Source organism: Marmota flaviventris, chromosome 18 (genome assembly GCF_047511675.1).
Source record: "Marmota flaviventris isolate mMarFla1 chromosome 18, mMarFla1.hap1, whole genome shotgun sequence".
Taxonomy (NCBI): Eukaryota; Metazoa; Chordata; class Mammalia; order Rodentia; family Sciuridae; genus Marmota; species Marmota flaviventris.
In genome coordinates this window covers 8130401-8154844 of record NC_092515.1, presented here as the reverse complement: position 1 = coordinate 8154844, position 24444 = coordinate 8130401, and the positions used below count along the sequence as shown (strand labels likewise).

The 24444-nt window shown below is 39.6% G+C and overlaps 1 pseudogene; it reads right to left on the bottom strand.

Annotated features, from left to right (window-relative positions):
• Nucleotides 1–6324: 6324 nt before the first annotated feature.
• Nucleotides 6325–17954, bottom strand: LOC114080043 (sulfotransferase 2A1-like; annotated as a pseudogene).
• Nucleotides 17955–24444: the final 6490 nt, after the last annotated feature.

The following is a 24444-nucleotide window of genomic DNA, read 5'->3' as shown; positions in this document are numbered from 1 at the left end:
AAGAATGAAAAAGAAATCCAAATACTAGAAGCCTACAGGACACCGAATGTACAAAATCATAAGAGATCCACACCAAGACACATAATAATGAAGATGCCCAACATACAGAATAAGGAGAGAATCTTAAAAGCCACAAGAGAGAAGAAGCAGATTACATTTAGTGGTAAACCAATCAGGATAACTGCTGATCTTTCAACACAGACTCTGAAAGCTAGAAGATCGTGGAACAACATATTTCACACAATGAAAGAAAAAGGGTTCCAACCAAGAATCATGTATGTAGAGAATCAGATGTGACTGCGTTACTATTCCTGTCCTTGTTGGAGTTTGCCTGCAAACAGGATATTCTGTCGAGATATAGAAAGGCAAAGCGGACATGCTTGAAAATGAGATGTCTGCTGTCCTTGGAAGGGCCTGCTCGCAAACGAGAGGCTCCTTCAAGGTTTAGATAAGTAACAACAGACATGCTTGAAAACGAGGTGTCTGCTGTCCTTGGGAGGACTTGCCTGCAAACGGGATGTTCTGCCAAGTGGGCTAGGAGGGCACTGATAAAAATTTTATTATCTGTTCTTAACAAAGAGCAGAGCTCAGCATACTCCAGGCCGAGAGTAGATTAGCCATGAGAAGCGGGTCACTTCTGATTAGAAAGTAAAACTTCTGTGTACTATGTTTAATTAGCTGAAAGACCTGATTTATTGATGTTGGAAGGCTGCCTTCTTTGTTCACAATACTATAAAAAGATTGCTTGTACACAATAAAGGACTTCTTTTCTGCTGCTTTGCTTGCTCTGCTTCTTCTTTCTTTTCCCATGCTGACCTGCAAGTGAATTACTGCAACAATGTATCCAGCGAAATTAAGCTTCAGGATTGAAGATGAAATAAAAATCTTCCACGATAAACAAAAGTTAAAAGAATTTGCAGCTAGAAAACCAGCTCTTCAAAACATCCTTGGCAAAACATTACAGGAAGAGGAAATGAAAAATAACAATGAAAACCAACAGCGGGAGGTAGTACAGTAAAGGAAAAACTAAGCATAGAGGAAAAAGAAATCACGTTAAGTAACATACATAATCAAACATGGCTGGAAATAAAACCATATCTCAATAGTAACCCTAAATGTTAATGGCTTAAATGCACCAATCAAAAGACATAGGCTAGTAGAATGGATTAAAAAAAAAGATCCAACAATATGCTGCCTACAGGAGACTCATCTGATTGGAAAAGACATACACAGACTGAAGGTGAAAGGTTGGGAAAAATCATATCACTCATACGGACCCCAGAAGCAAGCAGGGGTGTCCATACTTGTATCAAATAAAATAGACTTCAAGTCAAAGTTAATCAAAAGGGATAAACAAGGACACTACATACTGCTCAAGGGAACCATACACCAACAATACTTGATGATCATTAATATATATGCCCCAAACAATGGTGCAGCTACGTTCATCAAACAAACTCTTCTCAAGTTCAAGAGTCTAATAGACCACAACACAATAATCATGGGAGATTTTAACATACCTCTCTCACCACTGGACAGATCAACAACCAAAAGTTGAACAAAGAAACCATAGAGCTCAATAATACAATTAATAATTTAGACTTAATTGATATATACAAAATATACCACCCAACATCAAGTGGATACACTTTCTTCTCAGCAACACATGGATTCTTCTCAAAAATAGACCATATATTATGTCACAGGGCAAATCTTAGCAATTACAAAGGAGTTGAGATACTACCATGCATTTTATCAGATCATAATGGAATGAAATTGGAAATCAATAATAAAATGAGAAAGGAAAAATCCTACATCACATGGAGATTAAACAATATGCTACTGAATGAACAAAGGGTTACAGAAGACATCAAAGAGGAAATTAAAAAATTCTTAGAGGTAAATGAAAACTCAGATACAACATATCGAAATCTCTGGGACACTATGAAAGCAGTACTAAGAGGAAAATTCATTTCATGGAGTTCATTCCTTAAAAGAAGGAAAAGCCAACAAACAAATGACCTCACACTACACCTCGAAGCCTTAGAAAAAGAAGAACAAATCAGCAGCAAATACAGTAGAAGGCAAGAAATAATTAAAATTAGAGCTGAAATCAATGAAATCGAAACAAAAGAAACAATCGAAAAAATTGACAAAACTAAAAGTTGGTTCTTTGAAAAAATAAATAAGATTGATAGACCACTAGCCATGCTAACAAAGAGAAGGAGAGAGAACCCAAATTACTAGCTTACGGGATGAAAAAGGCAACATCACAACAGACAATTCAGAAATACAGAAGATAATTAGAAATTATTTTGAAACCCTATACTCTAATAAAATAGAAGATAGTGAAGGCATCAATAAATTCCTTAAGACATATGAACTACCCAGATTGAGTCAGGAAGATATAAACAACCTAAACAGACCAATATCAAGTGAGGAAATAGAAGAAGCCATCAAAAGACTACCAACCAAGAAAAGCCCAGGACCAGATGGATATACAGCAGAGTTTTACAAGACCTTTAAAGAAGAACTAATACCAATACTCCACAATCTATTTCAGGAGATAGAAAAAGAGGGAGAACTTCCAAATTCATTCTATGAAGCCAATATCACCCTGATTCCCAAACCAGATAAAGACACCTCAAAGAAAGAAAACTTCAGACCAATATCCCTAATGAATTTAGATGCAAAAATCCTCAATAAAATTCTGGCAAATCGTATACAAAAACATATCAAAAAGATCGTGCACCATGATCAAGTAGGATTCATCCCTGGGATGCAAGGCTGGTTCAATATACGGAAATCAATAAACGTTATTCACCACATCAATAGACTTAAAGATAAGAACCATATGATCATCTCGATAGACGCAGAAAAAGCATTCGACAAAGTACAGCATCACTTTATGTTCAAAACACTAGAAAAACTAGGGATAACAGGAACTTACCTCAACATTGTAAAAGCTATATATGCTAAGCCTCAGGCTAGCATCATTCTAAATGGAGAAAAACTGAAGGCATTCCCTCTAAAATCTGGAACAAGACAGGGATGCCCTCTCTCACCACTTCTATTCAATATAGTTCTCGAAATACTGGCCAGAGCAATTAGACAGACAAAAGAAATTAAAGGCATTAAGATAGGAAACGAAGAACTTAAATTATCACTATTTGCGGGTGATATGATCCTATACCTAGAAAACACAAAAGGGTCTACAAAGAAACTACTAGAGCTAATAAATGAATTCAGCAAAGTGGCAGGATATAAAATCAACACGCATAAATCAAAGGCATTCCTGTATATCAGTGACAAATCTTCTGAACTGGAAATGAGGAAAACCACCCCATTCACAATATCCTCAAAAAAATAAAATACTTGGGAATCAACCTAACAAAAGAGGTGAAAGATTTATACAATGAAAACTATAGAACCCTAAAGAGAGAAATAGAAGAAGATCTTAGAAGATAGAAAAATATACCCTGTTCATGGATAGGCAGAACTAACATCATCAAAATGGCGATATTACCAAAAGTTCTCTATAGGTTCAATGCAATGCCAATCAAAATCCCAACGGCATTTCTTGTAGAAATAGATAAAGCAATCATGAAATTCATATGGAAAAACAAAAGACCCAGAATAGCAAAAGCAATTCTAAGCAGATAAGTGTGAATCAGGAGGTATAGCGATACCAGATTTCAAACTGTACTACAGAGCAATAGTAACAAAAACAGCATGGTACTGGTACCAAAACAGGGGGGTGGACCAATGGTATAGAATAGAGGACACAGAAACCAATCCACAAAATTACAACTTTTTTATATTCGATAAAGGGGCTAAAAGCATGCAATGGAGGAAGGATAGCATCTTCAACAAATGGTGCTGGGAAAACTGGAAATCCATATGCAACAAAATGAAACTGAATCCCCTTCTCTCAACATGCACAAAAGTTGACTCAAAATGGATCAAGGACCTTGATATCAAATCAGAGACTATGCGTCTGATAGAAGAAAAGGTTGGCTCCGATCTACATATTGTGGGGTCGGGCTCCAAATTCCTTAATAGGACACCCATAGCACAAGAGTTAGTAACAAGAATCAACAAATGGGACTTACTTAAACTAAAAAGTTTTTTCTCAGCAAGAGAAACAATAAGAGAGGTAAACAGGGAGACTACATCATGGGAACAAATTTTTACTCCTCACACTTCAGATAGAGCCCTAATATCCAGAGTATACAAAGAACTCAAAAAATTAAACAATAAGAAAACAAATAACCCAATCAACAAATGGGCCAAGGACCTGAACAGACACTTCTCAGAGGAGGACATACAATCAATCAACAAGTACCTGAAAAAATGCTCACCATCTCTAGCAGTCAGAGAAATGCAAATCAAAACCACCCTAAGATACCATCTCACTCCAGTAAGATTGGCAGCCATTATGAAGTCAAACAACAACAAGTACTGGCGAGGATGTGGGGAAAAGGGTACTCTTGTACATTGCTGGTGGGACTGCAAATTGGTGAGGCCAATTTGGAAAGCAGTTTGGAGATTCCTGGGAAAGCTGGGAATGGAACCACCATTTGACCCAGCTATTGCCCTTCTCAGACTATTCCCTGAAGACCTTAAAAGAGCGTACTACAGAGATACTGCCACATCGATGTTCATAGCAGCACAATTCATAATAGCTAGACTGTGGAACCAACCCAGATGCCCTTCAATAGATGAATGTATAAAAAAAATGTGGCATTTTTACACAATGGAGTACTATGCAGCATTAAAAAATGTCAAAATCATGGAATTTGCAGGGAAATGGATGGCATTAGAGCAGATTATGCTAAGTGAAGCTAGCCAATCCCTAAAAAACAAATGCCAAATGTCTTCTTTGATATAATGAGAGCAACTAAGAACAGAGCAGGAAGGAAGAGCAGGAGGGAAAGATTAACATTAAACAGAGACTTGAGGTGGGAGGGAAAGGGAGAGAAAAGGGAAATTGCATGGAAATGGAAGGAGACCCTCATTGTTATACAAAATTACATATAAGAGGTTGTGAGTATAATGGGAAAAAAACAAGGAGAGAAATGAATTACAGTAGATGGGGTAGAGAGAGAATATGGGAGGGGAGGGGAGGGGGGATAGTAGAGGATAGGAAAGGTAGCAGAATACAATCAGTTACTAATATGGCATCATGTATAAATGTGGATGTGTAACCGATGTGATTTTGCAATCTTTGTAATGTTTTGAACAACCAATAAAAAATAAATAAATAAATAAACTGTGTCCCATGTCTCAACTCAATCCTGAACTCCTCTATACATGTCAGCTCAGATAAAACTCTATTTCAAATGCTGAGGAGAAATAAGAGTCTATAAATATATCTTACCACTCAGCATTTATATAAGTTTTAAAATTTCCATACATACCACTTATTAATTATGCTATAAACACCACTGCAAATGAAAACAAAAACTATGTTGAAAATTATACTCCACCAGATCATCATCATAATAAATTCTGGAGAGATATGTAATAGAAAAAAGAATCTTAACTGCTTCTACATTTTATTTCTTGTTTTAAAAATGAGACATAATTGTGGATGATAATCATGTTATTTTTGTAGGCTTCTATGTGTTTAAAATATTAAAAAGACTTTTTAAAAGAATGTGATGAAGTGAATAGGGAAATACCAGTCATTTTTCAGAAGCAAGTGTTCAGAGACACAAAAGGGATAATTGAAGGCTTCAAAATGAAGAAAATTTCTTTTATAATTATTATTAATATTATTTTGGTGTTGAGATTTTAACCCAGGGGTATTTAGCCACTTAGCCATATCCCCAGTCCTTTTAAATATTTTATTTAGAGATATGATCTCGCTGAGTTGCAAAGTGTCTTGCTCAGTTGCTGAGGCTGTCTTTGAAGTCGGGATCCTCCTGCTTCATCCTCCTGAGCCACTGGAAGTACAAGCATATGCCACCATGACCCACGAAGTCTTTTTTTTCAGATATTTGTAATTATACATAGGAGTTAAGTTCATACAGAAAAACTCATCCATGCACGGAAACTGATTTCAGTTCATGATGCCCTTTTCCCTGCTGTTCCCCCTCCCTCCTCCCATTCTCCTTCCCCCTCCCATTTGCCTTCCTCTGTGTGACTAGATTTCCTTTGCTCATCTGTTAATGTTTATTTCATTGGTTCTTTATGTTATTCTTTCCTTCCCTTCCACTTTCCTGTAGAAATAGTTTTAATGCTAAGAATCCCTCTGTTATGTACATATCTCAGGACAGGAAACAATGTCAGTATCCATAAAAGATCCAGAATTTTTGGACATTACTCCCATGGGAGCAGCTCTTTGGGGAAACCCGCCATCTTCTCCTGGTAAACTTTATCAAAGGCTTCAGCTTGGGCCACTGTGAGGTGATTCTTCCAGTCCCCACAGATGCCTGGAAAAGATGAAGTAGACGCAGATCAGATCTAGGGAGAGGTCTTAAGACGGAGACCTCCTCCTGGCTCTGTCAAGACAGCAGAGTGACCCCTGGGTCATTGGTGAGGCCTTCTCCTGCCTGGACACCACACCCATTTCCACTTCTATCTGCCTGGAAAGTGTGTCCCGACTTTCCTCCCTTTTCAAATAAAGCTGTTCAGAATCCATACACAGTGAGGCTGGGTGTAAATCAGAAGATCTGGACTATAACTAATTCTGACCACTTGGGTTTGAGCACTTTGATGCAAGACAACAAAATTTCTGACCTAGATGATCAGAGCAGGTCACAACTCATCTTTGAGTGTTAACTTTTCTCTGTGAGAAGTTCTTCTGCACATGGCACCATGTGGATCCATTGGCAGAGCCAGTGGCTCCAGTCACTTCTGGCTCAGAATCCCCCAGGACTTCCAGTCTCCTTCAGCCAAGTTCCCTGGTGATGTTGAGGCTCTAGGTGTAGGGTCCTTGTTGATTCAGACTCCATCCTGGGACTGCCCATTGGCTCTCTCGGCTCCATGGCACAGTCTTCGGATTCAGCCTCAAGCTTGCCAGGCTGCCCCCTACTCAGGGTGTTTACCTTTCCTGCTCCTGACCCAGAGTGCTGTCCTAGCAGACACATGATGTCATGTCCGTTAGCCTAATTCAACTGTTGACTCCAGTGCAGTGACTCAGTGGGGCTCTCAGTTCTAACCATACAAATCCATCCTTGCTGACTTCACAGCAATGACCAAAATGATATGTTCTATGTATTTCCTTTTTGAATGTCCATATGGAATGCATGTCTCAAATATTAGGACATCAAAAAATTTTATAAACTGCATGATTTAACCCTTCAAGGAATGACATAGTATATGTTTTAATAAATAATTGTTGAAAGAATTAATAAAGAATGAGTAATATACTAGCACAATACCCTGTTTTACAGAAAAGGTTTTACAAAATGCCCTGGCAGGATGACCCTGTGGGAAAGTGGTGGGGGTCAAATGGAAACTAAAGTTATGAACATAAGTCAGACCCTTTTCATCTACCTGCCTGGAAAGTGTGTCCTGACTTCCCTTCTCTCCCAAACCATCCTGCACAGAATCCCTAGGCAGTGATGCTGTCTATCAAATAAGAACACCTGCACTATAACTAACTGACCACTTCTTGTTTCAGAACCTTGCCCAAGCTATCAAAATTTCTGACCTAACTTATCAGACCAGATCACAACTAGTCCCTCTGCTTTTGGCCATTCTCTGTGAGAAGTTCTTCTGCATTTGGCACCATGTGGGTCCATTGCCAGATCCAGTGGCTCCAGTCCCTTGTGGCTCAGAGTCTCCCAGGACGTCCACTCGCCTTCAGCCAAGTTCCCTGGTGCTTTGAGGCTCTAGGTGAAGGGTCCTTGTTGGTTGGGACTCCATCCCTGGGACTGCCCATTTGCTCTCTCGGCTCCATGACACAGTCTTCTGATTCAGCTTCAGACTTGCCAGGCTGCCCCCTCCTCAGGGTGTTTACCTTTCCTGCTCCTGACCCCAGAGTGCTGTCCTAGCAGACACCTTCACCTCTGTCCACTGGCCTCACTCAAATGTTTACTCCAATGCAGTGACTCAGTGGGCTCTCAGCTCAGAACCGTACATCTCCATCCTCATTCATAGCAATGATCAAACCTGATACGTTCTGTGTACTTCCTTTTTGAATGTGCATAAGGTATGCACTTCTAACATATTAGGGCATGGAATCATTTTTACAAATTTCCTAAGAATTAGTGCTTAAAGTAATGACATGATGACATATAAGTTCAGTAAATAATGTTTGAAAGGATAAGTAAAGAGTGAGTAATATACTAGCATAATAGCCTGTTTTCCAGAGAAGAATTTTTTAAAAATGCACTGGCAGGGTTACGCTGTGGGAAAGTGGTTGTGGTGGAATGAAAGCTAAAGATATGGGCATAAGTCAAACACTTTATTCATTTGATTATAGCATTATTTTATGTGTCATATAAATTAGTTTTCACTTTTGAGACCAATTTCATTCATTAATAAAATTCATAACAATCTCTAAACTATTATATGCATGTAAACAATACACTCAAATGAATATAAAGTAGCAGCATGTGTAATATGTAATTGTTATCCCATAACCACTTATTCGTACCCTATTTTCATTAGTGGCACAATGTTTACTGATTTCTTCTGCTAGGCCTGGGCTCTTCCACTGAGTCCCATCCCCAGCCCAGTGCTCTATTTTCTCTGTCTGTGCTCCAAGTTCACTGTGTGGCAGAAATCCTGACCTCTTAAATATCTTTCGAAGCATGTAGTGTATTTATTCCATAATTTATCATTACAGATACCTGTGAACTGGAGAAATTTTAGAAAAGTAGGTTCTGTGAGTATTTGCAGTAGACATTTTCAATAGACTTGAATCCAAGGGTGTAGATATGATTCATCAGTCTGCGCAGTAAGGAGGCCTTACCCTATCTCATAGCAAATGACCCACTCCTTACTTTCTGCTGGTTGGTCTTTGTAGATCTCTTTATTTAGGGCAGTTCTCTATGTTAAGTCACCAGTGGAGTAGCCCCAAAACAACCATCTTCAAAATAACCCTTCTCTCCAAGACTGAATCAACTTTCTTCAAGTGCCTACAGTCCATCCCAGGACCATGAAAACATTTTTTTTTTTTTTTTGCCATAAAAGGCACATGCAAAGCTTTCTGGGCTATGAATCATTTCAAGTTGATGTGTTCAAATACCTTCACTCTGGGTGTAGGGTGGTAAACATAGAAGGCCTTCCACGTGTTTCCATACATTCTGAAAACAGAGAAGTTACCTTTTCTTGTAATTTCAAAATGCTTAGAAGAGAATTCTTCAAGCAACATTTCAAGATTGCACATCTTGTTTTCCTTCATGACTTGGAAGGAGCTGTTCTTGAGGACTGAGTCCAGTTCTTCTGGATTTAGCTTCTTTCCCAGGAACTGACAGATCCTCTCTATGGTGCTTCTTGGGTCCTACAATGTGAACAATCAAGAGTGACGCTCTTAAGGGAAAGAAAGCAGACATGGGAAATTGGAACAGAAGTGTTAGGAGGGGTGTGGGGGAGAAAGAGGAGTGGAGTGATATCAAAATAAGAAAAGACTGAAATGGATGCCGGATGGAGGGAGAAAGAGAAAGGGGCCAAGAAGAGGGGTGTGAAGTGTGTGTGTGACGTGAAGATTGGGGTGCATTTCCTAGAGAGGTTGAGTTTAGGACACCCCAAAGGCAGGCGTTGGGATTTCAAGATAAGGCAAGGAGATAAATCTCCCAAAGATTAATCCTTACACCCAATGATACTATGTTTCTTAACTGACACTTGGATAACACATAGGGCTTTAAAATATCTCCTTAAACTTGACCCCAGGATTATTGATGTATATTCCTGGAAGATCACACCAAGGAAATAGGTCTTCATAAGAAGAAACAATTTGCTTGAAATCCTAGACCTTCCTCTTAGGATGATAGTGCTTTTTATTAGTTTTTTTTTTCCCCATGAGCCTCAGGCATTATATAAAAAAGACACACAACTGTGTCAATAATTTACAAAGAGTGTTGAGTGATTTGAGAGGAAAATTACAGGGACATGTGGGAGCTTGCTGCTGGCGTGGCTGAAGGTGGCATCAAGGCCCTTGGTGAGAAATGACTTCATGCTGAGAACCCAGCAGAACAGGAATCAGCTGCAGGAAGGTGAGCAGGGTCCTTTCTCCAGGCGAAGCAGATGCCTGAGCCTGTGGCACCTTCTCTGTCCCCAAGACACACTCAGAGGCTAAGTGTTTTCTAAAGGTCTGTTCACTCTTCTACTTTTTTTTTTTTGTTTTTCATTTTTTACCACTTCTGAAAAAGCTTCTAGAAATGTTAAAGCTTTCAGTTACATATGGACCTATTAAACTCACACAGAGCACTGGGCATTTTTGTGCAGTTTATGTGACATTTTTCTGCTCTAGCAGAAAAATAAAGTTAGAATAAGTACCTATTTAATGTGTAACAATCCAATCAGTATAAGTGGCATATCTATAAACTCAGGTAGACATTATTTACTTAGTTTGGAACATTCAAAACCCTCTCCATTTGCTGTTTTGAAATGTATGATTGATTACTGTTCTCCACAGTCACCACACTGTGCTACAGATCATCGGAAGTCATTGCGTTACCCAGCTGTACCCTGTACCCACCCACCAGGGCTGAGTACCATCTGCAGGCCTTTCTTGTTACTCCAGCCCCTGACCCCCCACAATAGCTACGCAGTTGTGACTTCTCACATTCACCTCACCTCATCAGTCAAGGGGAGAAGCCAGAGAGGAGAACACAACTCTGGGATTTAATGCTTTCTGCCCAGTCTCTTCTGATGACTAGGTTTGGTGACCATCATAAGTCCTGAATGCAGAAACCTTGGCAGCCCCAGGTGATAGCATAAGCCGTGGCCCTCAGCTTTTGTGTGTAGAAGGGTTCTATAGAATTGTCAAATGCAATAAACTGGAAGACATGAAGAAAGCTTGGGGATGGTGAAGCAGAAGCACAGCAATGGAGACCAAGCTTTCATATATTTTTGGTGACCTCCAAGAGGCTGCACTTTGACGGCCTCTTGGTGGAGTGGAGACGATGAGGACCTGGGATGTCGGAGGGAGAAGGATGGTGTGGAGCTGACAGGCACTGACTATGAGAGGGGGCTCACCTTCTGCAGCTCTTCATAACTCAGCATCAGGACGTTCTCCCTGTCTCTCATGGACCTCCAGCCACGAATGTGCCCGAACCATGATCCATAGGGCACTGCGGGGCAGGCACAGGGGGTGCAGGTTACATACTACCAGGGGCTGGGCTGTCCCTGTCACTCTTCACTCCCTGACAGCTGGATTCATGTACAATCGAACAATCCTCCTCAAACTAGGTAGTGAAATAGAGAGAGGGACCATTCCTGAATTCATTCTATGAAACCATATCATACTGTTACCCAACCCAGACAAAGACACATCGAGTAAGAAAACAACATGAACACAGACACAAAAAGATGTATTAAATATCAGCAAATCATATTCTACATGAAGATTATAACACGACACATTGTGTTCACACTTTAAGATTATACATCACAACATGTTGATTTCATTCCAGGGATGTAAAGTTGGGTAACATATGCAAATCTATAAATGTATTTCCCCATATCAATAAAATTTGCTTTGACAGAGGAACTTGACTGAGCATAATAAAGGCTATATGTGACAAACCCAAAGCCAATATCATACTAAATTGGAAAAAAAACTGGAAGCATTTCTATTAAAATCAAATACAAGGCAAGGATGTCCACTCACACCACTCCCATTCAATGGAGTTCTTGAAACTCAGGCCAGATAAGTTAGGCAAGAGAAGGGAAATCAAATATTCATAGGTAGAAAAGAAAGAAGCCAAATTATCAGTGTTTGCAAATGATATGATGTTATGCTTTGAAGACCCAAAAAGTTCTCTACAAAAACAGTTCTAGAACTGATAACAAAATTCAACAAAGTTGCAGGATGCAACATTCATATACAAAAATTCAGAACTTTTGTTTGTAACAATGATGAACCTACTGAGGAAGAAATCAGGACCACAATTCCATTCAGAAGGGCCTCAAAATGAACCTAGGTAGCTGGATGTGGTGGTGCACTCCTGTAATCCCAGCAGCTTGTGAGGCTGAGGCAGGAGGATTGTGAGTTCAAAAGGTAGTCTCAACAATGTAATGAGTCCCTGTGTAACTCAGTGAAACTCTGTCTTTAAATAAAATATAAAAACAAAGGGTTAGGGATGTGGCTCAGTGGATTACATCATGGGTAACACACACACAAACAAATACAAACAACAACCACAAAATCCTAGGAATAATCTCTCCAAAGAGGTGAAAGACCTCTTACAATGGAAACCATAGAACACTGAAGAAAAAACTTGAAGACAGTGTCACATAAAAAGCCCTTCCATGTTCTTATATAGGCAGAACCAGAGTGGCCACATTACCAAAAAATCTACAGACTCAGTGTAATCTCCATCATATTCCAATGATGTTCTTCAAAAAAAATATAAGAAACAGTTCTCAAATTTGAATGATAAATAAAAGACTAAGCTTAGCCAAAGTCATTCTGAGCAATGATGAAGTGCTGGGGATGTGGCACTTAACTGGCACCTGAAAGCCCCGGTGTGTTCCCAATGCCGAATAGTAACAGGAATAATGCTGAAGTCATCCCATTTCCCACTATCAGATCACGCTACAGGGGTACAGTATCCAAAAGGCACTAATATCAAAACAGACACATAGATCAATTGAATACAATAGAAGACACAGAGGCAAATACTTAAGGACAGAGTCATTTGATCCTTAACAAAGACACCAAAAGTAAATATTGGGGAAAACACAGCCTGTTTAATAAATGGGGCTTGGAAAACTGAATATCTACATGTGGAAGATGAAGCTAAATCCTGCACAAAAGTCAAGTCAAAGTGGGCTGAAATTTATAGAAATTAGACCATAAACACTGTAACTATTGTAGAAGATATGGAGCCTACACTCCAGCATATAGGTGCAGGCGTGACTTCCTTTAAGACTCCTAGTGTTCAGGAAAGGAAACCAAGAATTGATGAATGGGATGACATCAAGTTAAAAAGCTTCCACCCAGCAAAGAAGAGGTGGCCTACAGGTTGGGAGAAAATTTCTGCCTCTTTGACAGAGATTAACATCCAGCATCTATAAAGAACTCAAAAAATCACAACACCCCAAACCAAATAACCCAATCAATAGATGAATAACTGAATAATCATTTCACAAATGGAGGAATACAATGGCCAATAATTAGAATGACAAAAATTTCAACATCTTTAACAATGAGAGAAAAGCAAATCCAAGCTGCATGAGATTGCATCTCACTCCAGTTAGAATGGCAATCATCAAGAACACAAATACTAATAAGTGCTGGTGGGAATGTGAATGAAAAGGAACACTTACACAGTCTTGGGATTGGAAATTAGAACAACCATCATGGAAATCAGTGTGGAGTTTCCTCAAAAGAGTAGGAATGGAACCACCATATGACCCAGTCATAGAACTCCTTGGTATTTATCCAAAAGAATGAAAGTCTGCACACTATAGCAGTACAGCACACCTATGTTGATGCCAGTTCAACCCACAGCAGCTAAGTTAGGGAACCAGCCTAGGTGTCCCCTGACTGATGAATGGATAAAGAACATGAGGTCCATGTACATGATAGATTTTACTCAGTCATAAAGAAGAGCTAAATTATGCCATTTGCAGGAAAATGGGTGGAACTGGAGATCAGAATGTTAATTGAAAGAAGCCAGACTCACAGAGTCATGGGTTGTCTGTTTTCTCTCATATGTGGAAAAAGAATAAAATAGGGTTACCACAAAATTAGGAGAAAGAACAGTAGAGTAGAGGAAGCAGAATTATATGTCACAGAACACTCACTGTTTCCTTCCATGAACCACTGAAAATACTGTTCCAGTGACTCTGGTTTCGTAGAAACATGTGTCATAGTCCAAAAATAATAACCTGACACAAGAACATCTTTGGGATTTCTCATGATATATATCACCTTAAATTAAGGAAAAATGAGAGAAAGAAAAATTAGTCTGAATCAGTCATTTCCCACCTTGATATTAATCTTCACCCAGGCAGTTCTTACTTAGTCTTGATTAAAAATCAATGGGTGGGCTGGGGATGTGGCTCAAGCGGTAGCGCGCTCGAGTGGCATGCATGCAGCCCGGGTTCGATCCTCAGCACCACATACAAACAAAGATGTTGTGTCCGCCGAAAACCAAAAAATAAATATTAAAAAATTCTCTCTCTCTCTCTTTAAAAAAATCAGTGGGTTCCTTTCATGAATTAGTTATAGCATTCATTAATCAAATACTTTAACATTCCTTTTTCTATATTCATGTGCTAGGAATAGAAGAAGAATAGCTTTTCTCTTCATTCTGGGATATTAGTCTACTTAACATGGGAAGCTACTGGATAGCTTTAAATGGTAAGTGGTGAGGTATGTGTATGCTTTCCCATAATCATCAACAGCAGAATGGATTAATAAATTATAGTATATTCAGATTTATGACAATACACAGTCATTCACACAGTCAAGACCCTATAGGAATCTCACCGATATTACATTCATATACCAGGAATATATTTGTGCAAAATTCAAGAATAAGCAAAAGTAATCTGTAGTTAAAGTACAGGGAGTGTTTCCCTCAGGGGGTGGACCCTGTTTGGTAGAAGGGGCCTGGAAGACTTTCTGGATGGTAGAAATGTCTGGTCCGGATGATAGTTGCCCAACTGTGTACTTAGGTGCATAAGAGGCTGGTGTTTAAGATTAGAGATCACACACACACACACACGCACACACACACACACACAGGCACCACTTGGTACTGGAACATCAGAATTTGACTTTGTATTTGCACTGACTCTCTTCATGTTGTTACTAGAGGTCTCGTATCACCTTAGGCCCGAGTTTACTCAAGCTGAGGTTAATAAACCCAACAGAAGACATGGAAATAGGTCTATTTGGACAACCTCACCATCTGGAACTTTATTACATTTCCAAGGCAGGAGAATATTATCTAGGTTTCCTTGTGTTTTTAAAATAAAAACATGAAACATTCAGAAGTCAACACACAGCTTAAGAAAGGATGTTTCTAAATTTAGTCTTTGGCATGTTAGATCTTGGATATCCACTGTCTGTGCTGATCATCCATCAGCCATGGGGAGGCTGGAGTGGCTGCTGATCACAGAGCACACACAGTGATGTGCAGTGGGCTGCTGTGGTTAGACAGCTGGCCACAACCCCTGAGCAGTCCCCTGGATTTATGCAGTTATCAATGTATGCGCACTCTCCTCCCTATATGGGCAACACTGATTGGGTGCTTCCACCTACCTGGCAGGGGGGTTTTATTGAATTAATATGGGTAAACATATACAAGAGCTTCCAAGATGGGAAACTCTAGAGTAAATGCAGTTATAAATTCAGGTTGAACATAAGAAGTGGTTTTCTAAATTTCCGACATTAGCCAGTCACTTTACCCTGAATTCAGGGTAGGCTAATTTGTGGAATGGTCCACATCCTTGTACTCAAGCGTGGTCTGAGTTGTGGCCACATTACCTCACCTAATGTCTAATAACCTCGGGTCTCACCCAACCTACCCAATGAGTAGACACCCAGAAAGATACAGGAATTATCTGGGCACATGGAAGGGCAAAAACATTGATAAAACTTTAGGAACTGACCTTGGCCTTGGACGTGAACAAAGATGTAGGGAAGAGATGGAAGGGGAGGTGAGAGGCTAGGAGTCTTGGGCCCTCTCTCTCCTTTAACAATTTAGAACCCCTATGACTCTAACCAGGGTGATCGTTCCCAGATTGGCACAGACTGAATCCACTTGGTGTCCCCTTTGGAGTGAATCAGGCAGAGAATTTCAATCACCCAGTGACTTCCTAGATAAGGAAGGAAAAAGTGATGGTCACTCATTTCAACATGACTTGTGAACAAAAAATTATGATAAAATACCTAACATACACTTTACCATTATACCCATTTAAAGCATGCACTCAAGTATGCTAAGCAGCATTAAGCACATTCTTATTGTTGCTCAGCCAATGTCAAGAATCATTTCTTCTTGAAAAACTGGAACTCTCTGCTTATTAACTACATATCCCTACTTATTCCATCACTCGGTTCTTGGAACTCACCATTGGAATTTCTGTTTATATGAACTTCACTATACTAGATATTTTGCACCAATGGAATAATATAGTATTTGTCCTTTTGTGTTCAACTTATTGCATTTAGCTTGATGCCCTCAATATTAATCTATGTGTAGAAGGTGTCAGACTATTCTTCCTTCTTAAGGCTGAATCATATTACATTGTGTCAACATGTCACATTTTGTTTATGCATTCATCTATGAATGGATTTTAGCTTGCTTCCTCCTCTTGGCTCTTTGCTGGTATCCTTTTAATATGTTATCACTCCCTGTGGGGCAAGTGCATGGAGTACTGCACACACGGCATACATTAAGGGTGTCTGAGTGGCAGGCCACTCCCCTTCTGTTTGGCATGTGAGCGTCAGGCCTCTTGCTCTGTAGGCACAGCCCTGGGCGTGAGGCCATGTGTTGTAGTCCCTGTGCTTGCTCCATGGCTGACTCCTCGATTGGTTGCTGCAAGGTCAGTTAGCGGAAATTGCATTGCGCATCTGAGTGGCAGGCCACTCCCCCGTGCTGGGTGTGTGAGTGGCAGGCTGCTTACCCTGTAGGCACAGCCCTGGGCATGAGGCCATGTGTTGCAGTCCCTGTGCTTGCTCCACAGTCCACTCCTCAATTGGTTGCTGCAAGGGCAGTTAGCAGACATTGCATTGGTGGCTGCCTGTAATCTGCTTAGCTACTGCCTGAATATATATACTTGGTAACTGCGCAATAAAATCAGACCTGCTTCCTGCTTGGTCTCCAGAGGTTCTGATTATTGACTCTGCAACCACACTCTTCTCTACCCTGTTCCATGGACCTCCTTGCTGGATGAGAGAGAGACCCCATGAAATTCCCCTTGACTCTTCAGCCCCATGCCTCTTCCAATGACATTGGCCTCAATCCTCACCCCTGCAATGCTCCTGTCCCTTCTCCTATAGTCCTCATAGTCCCTTGAAATTTCCAGGCTCATTTCTGATTTCCAGCCATCACCCATGCTTCTTATCCTACTCTAAATTATCCCTCTTCACCTCATGACCTCGATTTCAGTCTTTTTTATCTCTATTTAGCTACTATTTTGCTATTAGATGTTCATGGGTCACGCTTTTCCACCCACTTCTGCCAGGCAACCACACACAAATGCCTCAATCTGCTTAGGATTCACTCCCATATCTCCCTCTAATAACTTAGATGATCCTTGCTCAGCATTACACCACTCTGCACTAGTCTGAATTGAAGTGGCCTGGGGCACTACCCTTCCTCCCCAAGCAGGGCTCGCTGGCAGGTACAGCACATGCCACCCCTCTGCTGAGTAAGCGAAGAACGCAGCCATTACCTTTCCCATTGATGGTCCCTGTCCTGTTTCCTTACCTGATTTGGGGTAGGTCACCAATACTGTGTCTTCATCCTTTATCACAAACTGAGCACATGCTTCTTTCAAAACTTCATAGCTGTAACCAACTACAGGGAAAGGTAACCCTTCAAACCACAAGTAGCCATCTGTCATGGTGATGAGCTCTCCGTGCGAGGTGCAGGGGTTCAAGCTGTAGCCACCATTGGATGTTGGGGGAGGTACTGGGAGACTGGACTTTGAAGTAAAGTCAAATAAATTATTAACTTTTTTGAGTTATCAAATTAACTGGTTTTAAAAACAAATTGTGACTGGTGGTCCAAAGTTTCATTGTATTCAGCAATTTTGGACTCATTCATAAAACATGAAGATCAGGATCTGAGCAACAGTTCACAGCAGGACTCCTCAGCACATGCTGCAAAAAAAAAAAAAAAAGCCACTGATGAATCCATGGGACCTAAAGAAATCCATAATTTTATTTTTATTTGCATTTTGAGCAATTTTCAAAAGAGGAGTTTACATGAGACCAATAGATACAGTGTTCAAATAGTAGCCTGGAGGGACATTGAGGAACCATGGACTGAAAACCCTTTGGGTCTAAAGGATAAGAACCTGTTTTGGAGTCAGCAGATATTGGGGTGGGCTCTATCTGAACTCCAGGGTCCTGTCCTCCCTTACCTTCTGATTAACATGTGGGAATGGGTTTCAAGATTCAGGATTTAGAGACTGAGATAAGAGAATTTTCATATCTACCACATCAAAAGTATATCAAAGCTCTGTTTTATTCTTGGTCTAGCACTTTCAGTTTTCAGTGGATTCTGGGAGTCAAAATCTTCCCATGTTCAATCAACGTGCCCACTCAGGGGGGCCCATAAATAGCAATCTAATGATTCCAGGAATGCTTAAAGAAACACCTACATTCTTATCAGTTCCCCATGGGCTTCTGTCAGCTAAAATTAAAACTATCTAATGAATGATGTAAACCCCACATTAAAGGCATTATAGGCAATGGTGTTACATCTAGAATATTTGATAATCAGGAGCAACAACACTTTCCACATTTCCTGTTAATTCTTGATTGTATTAATAGACAGAGCACATGTGTATTAAATTAGTAGCTGTTGTCACTGAGTATAAATCTGACATATCCACAGACTGTTGTGTGCATTTTGGGGAGAATCACCAAAAATTAGTGCATGAGTACTATTCTGGGTGAAAGAAAAGAGGAATTGAATCAGGAAAATATTCAGGGGGATATATGTGCTCTGGGGAGAAGTAACACTGTGAACAAGGAACTAATATATACAAAAAAGAAACAAGAGAGTACCTGTAAATATGTACAACTTTATGTGTCAATTTTTAAAATAAAAATAAATTTATACATACCCCAAAAAAGATAAAAGAGCTAACTTTTTATAAAAGGGGAAACTGTTTCATGAATTTCATTTCATTCTTAGTATTGCCAAATAATTCTAGAGAGTTATGGCCATCACAGTGACAGTGCCAATGTCCCATAATTATGGGAGGCTGACATTTCTCTGCAGCTTTCTGAACAGGTAATAAATGTCATCCATTACATCATCCCACCAATCCCATGAATGAGGAAGTTATGACAGAGTAAACTTGTTAATTTTCTTATGGTTTAAGAGTGCACTATTGTTTTACAGGAATAGTTGGGGTAATATTCATATATTCATATTGTATGAAATGTGATTTGCCCCACTTCAGTCCCTGTGACTCTGATTTCTCTCCTTTACTTCCCCCCCACCTACTAGTATTTATTTGTTTATTTATTTATTTACATATCAATTAATTTATGCTTTATAGATGTGAATTAAGGTGGAATCCACTGTGGAGTATTTATACATGCACACAGCATAATTTTGTCAGTTTCATTCTACATTTTCTTCCCTTTCCCATCCATCCCTACCCTTGCATTTTACTTCTTCTACTCCACTGATCTTTGTAAGGATTCTGTATTTAGGATTAAGGTCTCTGATAGCTTCATGACTATGGAAAATGCTTGGTGGCTAGGGGAGTTTCTGTGCAGACATGAAATACTTCACTGCTAGGGAAACTCCTGTGCAAAGACACAGGATGCCTAGCTGCGGTAGCAATGCCCCACATCAGGAGGCTCTGTGCTAGAATCTTATCAGCCTCGACCTTGATCCCAGCCACATAGCTCCTGGGAATAAAGGAACTCACTTGCTAGATAACTACAATGCTTAACCAAGCTCTGGTGCTCCTGGGCCTGCCCACTAACAGTAACTTTAAACAATGACTTTCTTGAGAGCTACACAAAGCTCCTAACATTGCACATTGCAAGTATAGTGTGTAACTGAGGAATAAGCTGCACAATATTGCTAACTCTGAAACCTACCTAATGACACAATAAACAATAATGTAGTTATCGCACTAATGACCTAATGGAACCTATTGGTATAAATAAATGGGGCTGCTTGGACAAGCAGCCATCTTTCCTGTCTCTGCATCTTGTCTCTGTGTCTCTTTTTTTTCCTTATAGATCTTCCCTCTATCTTTATGATATCAGAGCCCCTGCTCATACACATACATTTTTCCATTACTCAGCTCTAGCTTCCACATATGAGCCAAAACATTAACTCTTCTCTTTCTGGCTTTGGCTTGTTTCACTGAGCATGATGTTCTCTAGTTCCATCCATTAACTGACAAATGCTATAATTCCAATCTTTGTTATGATTTAGTAATACTCCACTGTGTATATATACACCACATTTTCTTAATCTGTCCACCTGTTGATAGGTGCCTGTACTAGTTCCAAACTTGGCTCTTGTGAGTTATGCTGTTATATACATTGGTGTGGCTGTACCACTATATCTTCTGAAATTAGAGATGGATAAATACCAAGGAGTGGAATAGCTGGGTAATCTTAGGGTTCCATTAGTCTTTTGAGGAATCTCCATGCAACTTTCCAAAGTGGTGGTACTAATATGCAGTTCCACTCACAATGTATGAGTGTACCCTTTCCACAGCATTTATTATTTGTGTTCTTGATAATTGTCATTCTAACTGCAGTGAGAAGATATCTCAATATATTTTTGATTTGCATTTCCCTAATTGCTAGGGATGTTGAACATTTTTTCTTATATTTGTTGGCCATTTGTATTTCTTCTTCTGAGAAATGTCTGTTCAGTTCTTTTGGTAAAATGGATAACTTTATTGGAATGAGTCCATTTGTCAGGAGTGTGGTGATCTTTACATATAGTTCCTCTGAAGCACCCTCTGCCTACATTTGTCACCAAGTGGTGACCCACGTTCATGCTCTCTGCTGGATCCCACAGTGTCACCAGAGTCCGTGCTCAGTACTGAACTTCAGTCCATGCCCTGTCCTGGACAACTGCCATGTCTGAGGGACAGCCAAACCCAGGATCCACTGGATTACAGTGATCTCTTGATGACCCTGGAATCCAGCTCTCTGCTGCAGTAGACTTGTTTCTAGTGATAATAAAGTTAATCCTCTGTAAATGGAAAACTCTGAGTGACTCTGGAGTCAGAGCTGCACTGGCTACAGTTATACTTACTGCCCCTCAGCTGCATGTTGTGTAATGGTCTGCAGTTATTCTTGGTGACACATGAGGCTCTAATTGTACTGTTTACAATCTGTTCTTCCTGTTCATCCCACTGTTGTGGTGTTCCAAACATGTCAACCAGAGAGATTCCACAAGAAAGTGATAAAGTAGATCTCTGTAATTCATCTTATATAAAAGTCAACACAAAGTGGGTGAAAGACCTAGAATCAAACCAGAAACTTTGTAACTGCTAGAAGAAGACATAGGATCCACTCTCCAACATAGAGTTGCAGGCACTGAATTCCTCAATAGGACTCCTAAAATTTAGGAAATAAAAAATAACAAATAGAAAGGCATCAAATTAAAAGAGATCTGCACAGAAATGGAAGCAAGTATGTGAAGATAGACAATGATAAATGTGGAGAAAGTCTTTGCCAGCTACCCTTCTGACAGAATGTAGAGAGAACTCAAAAAAATTATCACCAAAACCCCAAATACTCTAATCTATAAATGGGAAAATAAACTCAACAGATATTACCAAAAAGATTACATACAGTGGGCCAGCAAAAAAAAAATGAACTAATGTTCAATATTCTTAGGAATCAGGGAAATGTAAATCAAAACCACAATTAGGTTTTATCTTGCTCTTGTTGGAATGTCAAGTATGATGAATGATGATAAATGTAGTTGAAGGCATGGGAGAAAGAAGCATGTATGCACTGTTGGTGGAAATATAGTCAGTACAACCACTATGGATTTAGAAATGGAGATTTTTCAAAAGGTTAAGAATGGAGCAACCATGTGATCCAGGTTTATCACACCTTGACATTTATTCAAGAGAATGCAGTCAGCATACTGTATAGAAATTCATGCACACCCATGTCTATACCGTTGAGATTCACAATTACCAAGTTAAGAGAATAAACCTGACAACTGTCAACTGAATGGTTAAAAAATGTGGTATATATACACAAAATATGTTTATTCAGCCAGATCCACCCACACCGGCCTCTGCAGGGCCCAGGCACACAGTTGGCCAAGTCCACCCCTTTTCTGGTGGGGCAGACACTCGCCAGAGCCAAGCCTCTGGTGCAGGACCACCCTTTCTGACCAGTGGACTACTGCGGGGGCCAAGATTCAGCCCAGACTGCTCAAACCACTCATGTGGGATCCAGGATCTCAGTAGGCCCAGTTCACCCCTCTCCGGGCAGGGCAGACACCACTAGAGCCTAGCCTTTGGTGTAGGACCACCCCTTCTGACAGCAGACTACGGAAGGAGGTCAAGCCCAGGGGCCCAGATCCCCCCACAGTGGCCTCTGTGGGGCCCAGGCACATAGCATTCCTGGTAATATCTCAGAGCCGCACTGCAAGAAAGGAAGACACATAAATAACATGGAAAAACAAGGGAGGAAAGTGCCCCAAACAAACCAGGACACTATAATAAAGAACCCATGGGCAGTGGAGTTGATGAAATGTCAGACAAGGAGTTCAGGAGGCTCATAATTAAAATGATTCGTGAATTAAAGAATGACCTAAATGAGCAAATACAGGCAAAAATTGGTCACTCCAACAATGACATAAGAGAGCAAATACAGGTAGCAAAAGATTACTTCATGAGAGAGAGAGAGACCATGAAAAAAAACAGTCAGAAATCCTTGAAATGAACGATGCAATAAATCAAATAAAAAACTCAATAAAAAGCATAACAACAGACTAGATCACTTGAAAGAAAAAACGTCAGATAATGAAGACAAAGTATACAATCTGAAAAATAAAGTTGATCACACTGTGAAGAAAGTTAGAAACCATGAATAGAACATCCAAGAATTATGGGACAGCATCAAAAGACCAAACCTAAGAGTTATTGGGATAGAGGAAGATTCAGAGTTTCAAACTAAAGAGATGCACAATCTCTTCAATGAGATAATACCAGAAAATTTCCCAAACATGAAGAATGAATTGGACCAAATACAAGAGGCTTACAGAACACCAAATATACAAAATTACAACAGACCTACACCAAGGCACATTATAATGAAAATGCCTAGCATACAGAATAAGGATAGAATCTTAAAAGCCTCAAGAGGAATCAGATCACATATAGGGGAGACAATTCGTATCTCAGCAGATTTTCAACTTAGATCCTCAAAGCCAGGAGATCATAGAACAACATATACCAAGCCCTGAAAGAAAATGGATGCTAACCAAGAATCTAATATCCAGCAAAACTAAGTTTTAGATTTGATGATGAAATAAAACCCTTCCATGATAAACAAAAGTTAAAAGAATTTACAACTAGAAATCCTGCACTACAGAACATCCTAAGAAAACTATTCCAAGAAGAAGAAATGAAAAACAATGATGAAAATCAGCAGAGAGAGGGATTACACTAAAAATAAATCTAATCATAAGAGAAACAAGTCACGTTAAATATCAAAAATAAACAAAAATGGCTGGGAATACAAATCATGTCTCAATAATAATCCTGGAATGTTAATGGCCTAAACTCACCAATAAAAAGACATAGACTAGAAGATTGGATAAAAAAGACCCAACAATCTGCTGCCTCCAAGAGACTCATCTTATAGAAAAAGACATTCACAGACTGAAGGTAAAGGGCTGGGAAAAATCATACCACTCACATGGACTTGGAAGTAAGCAGGGGTTTCCATCCTCATATCAAATAAAGTAGACTTCAAACTAAAGTCAATCAAAAAGGATAAAGAAGGACACTACACACTGCTCAAGGGAACCATACAACAACAAAACTTAACAATTATAAATATATATGCCCCAAAAAATGGAGCAGCTGTGTTCATCAAACAAACTCTTCTCAAGTTCAAGAGTCAAATAGGCCACAACACATTAATTTTGGGTGAATTTAACACACCTCTTTCATCACTAGATAGATCTTCCGAACAAAAGCTGAACAAAGAAACTATAGAACTCAATAATACAATCAATAGTTAGAAGTAACTGACATCTATAGGATATTTCACCCTTCAACAAGTGAATACACATTCTTCTCAGCTGCACATGGATCCTTCTCTTAAATAGACTATATACTATGCCACAAAGCAACTCTTAGCAAATATAAAAAGTAGAGATACTATTCTGCATTCTATGATATCATAATGGAATGAAATTAGAAATCAACAATAAAATAAGAAATAAAATCCGCTCCACTCCTGGGAACTAAATAATATGCTACTGAATGAACAATGGGTTACAGAAGACATCAAGGATGAGATTGAAAATTTTTAGAGGTGAATGAGAACACAAATACAACATATTGAAATCTCTGGGACACTATGAAAGCAGTTCTAAGAGGAAAACTCATTGAATGGAG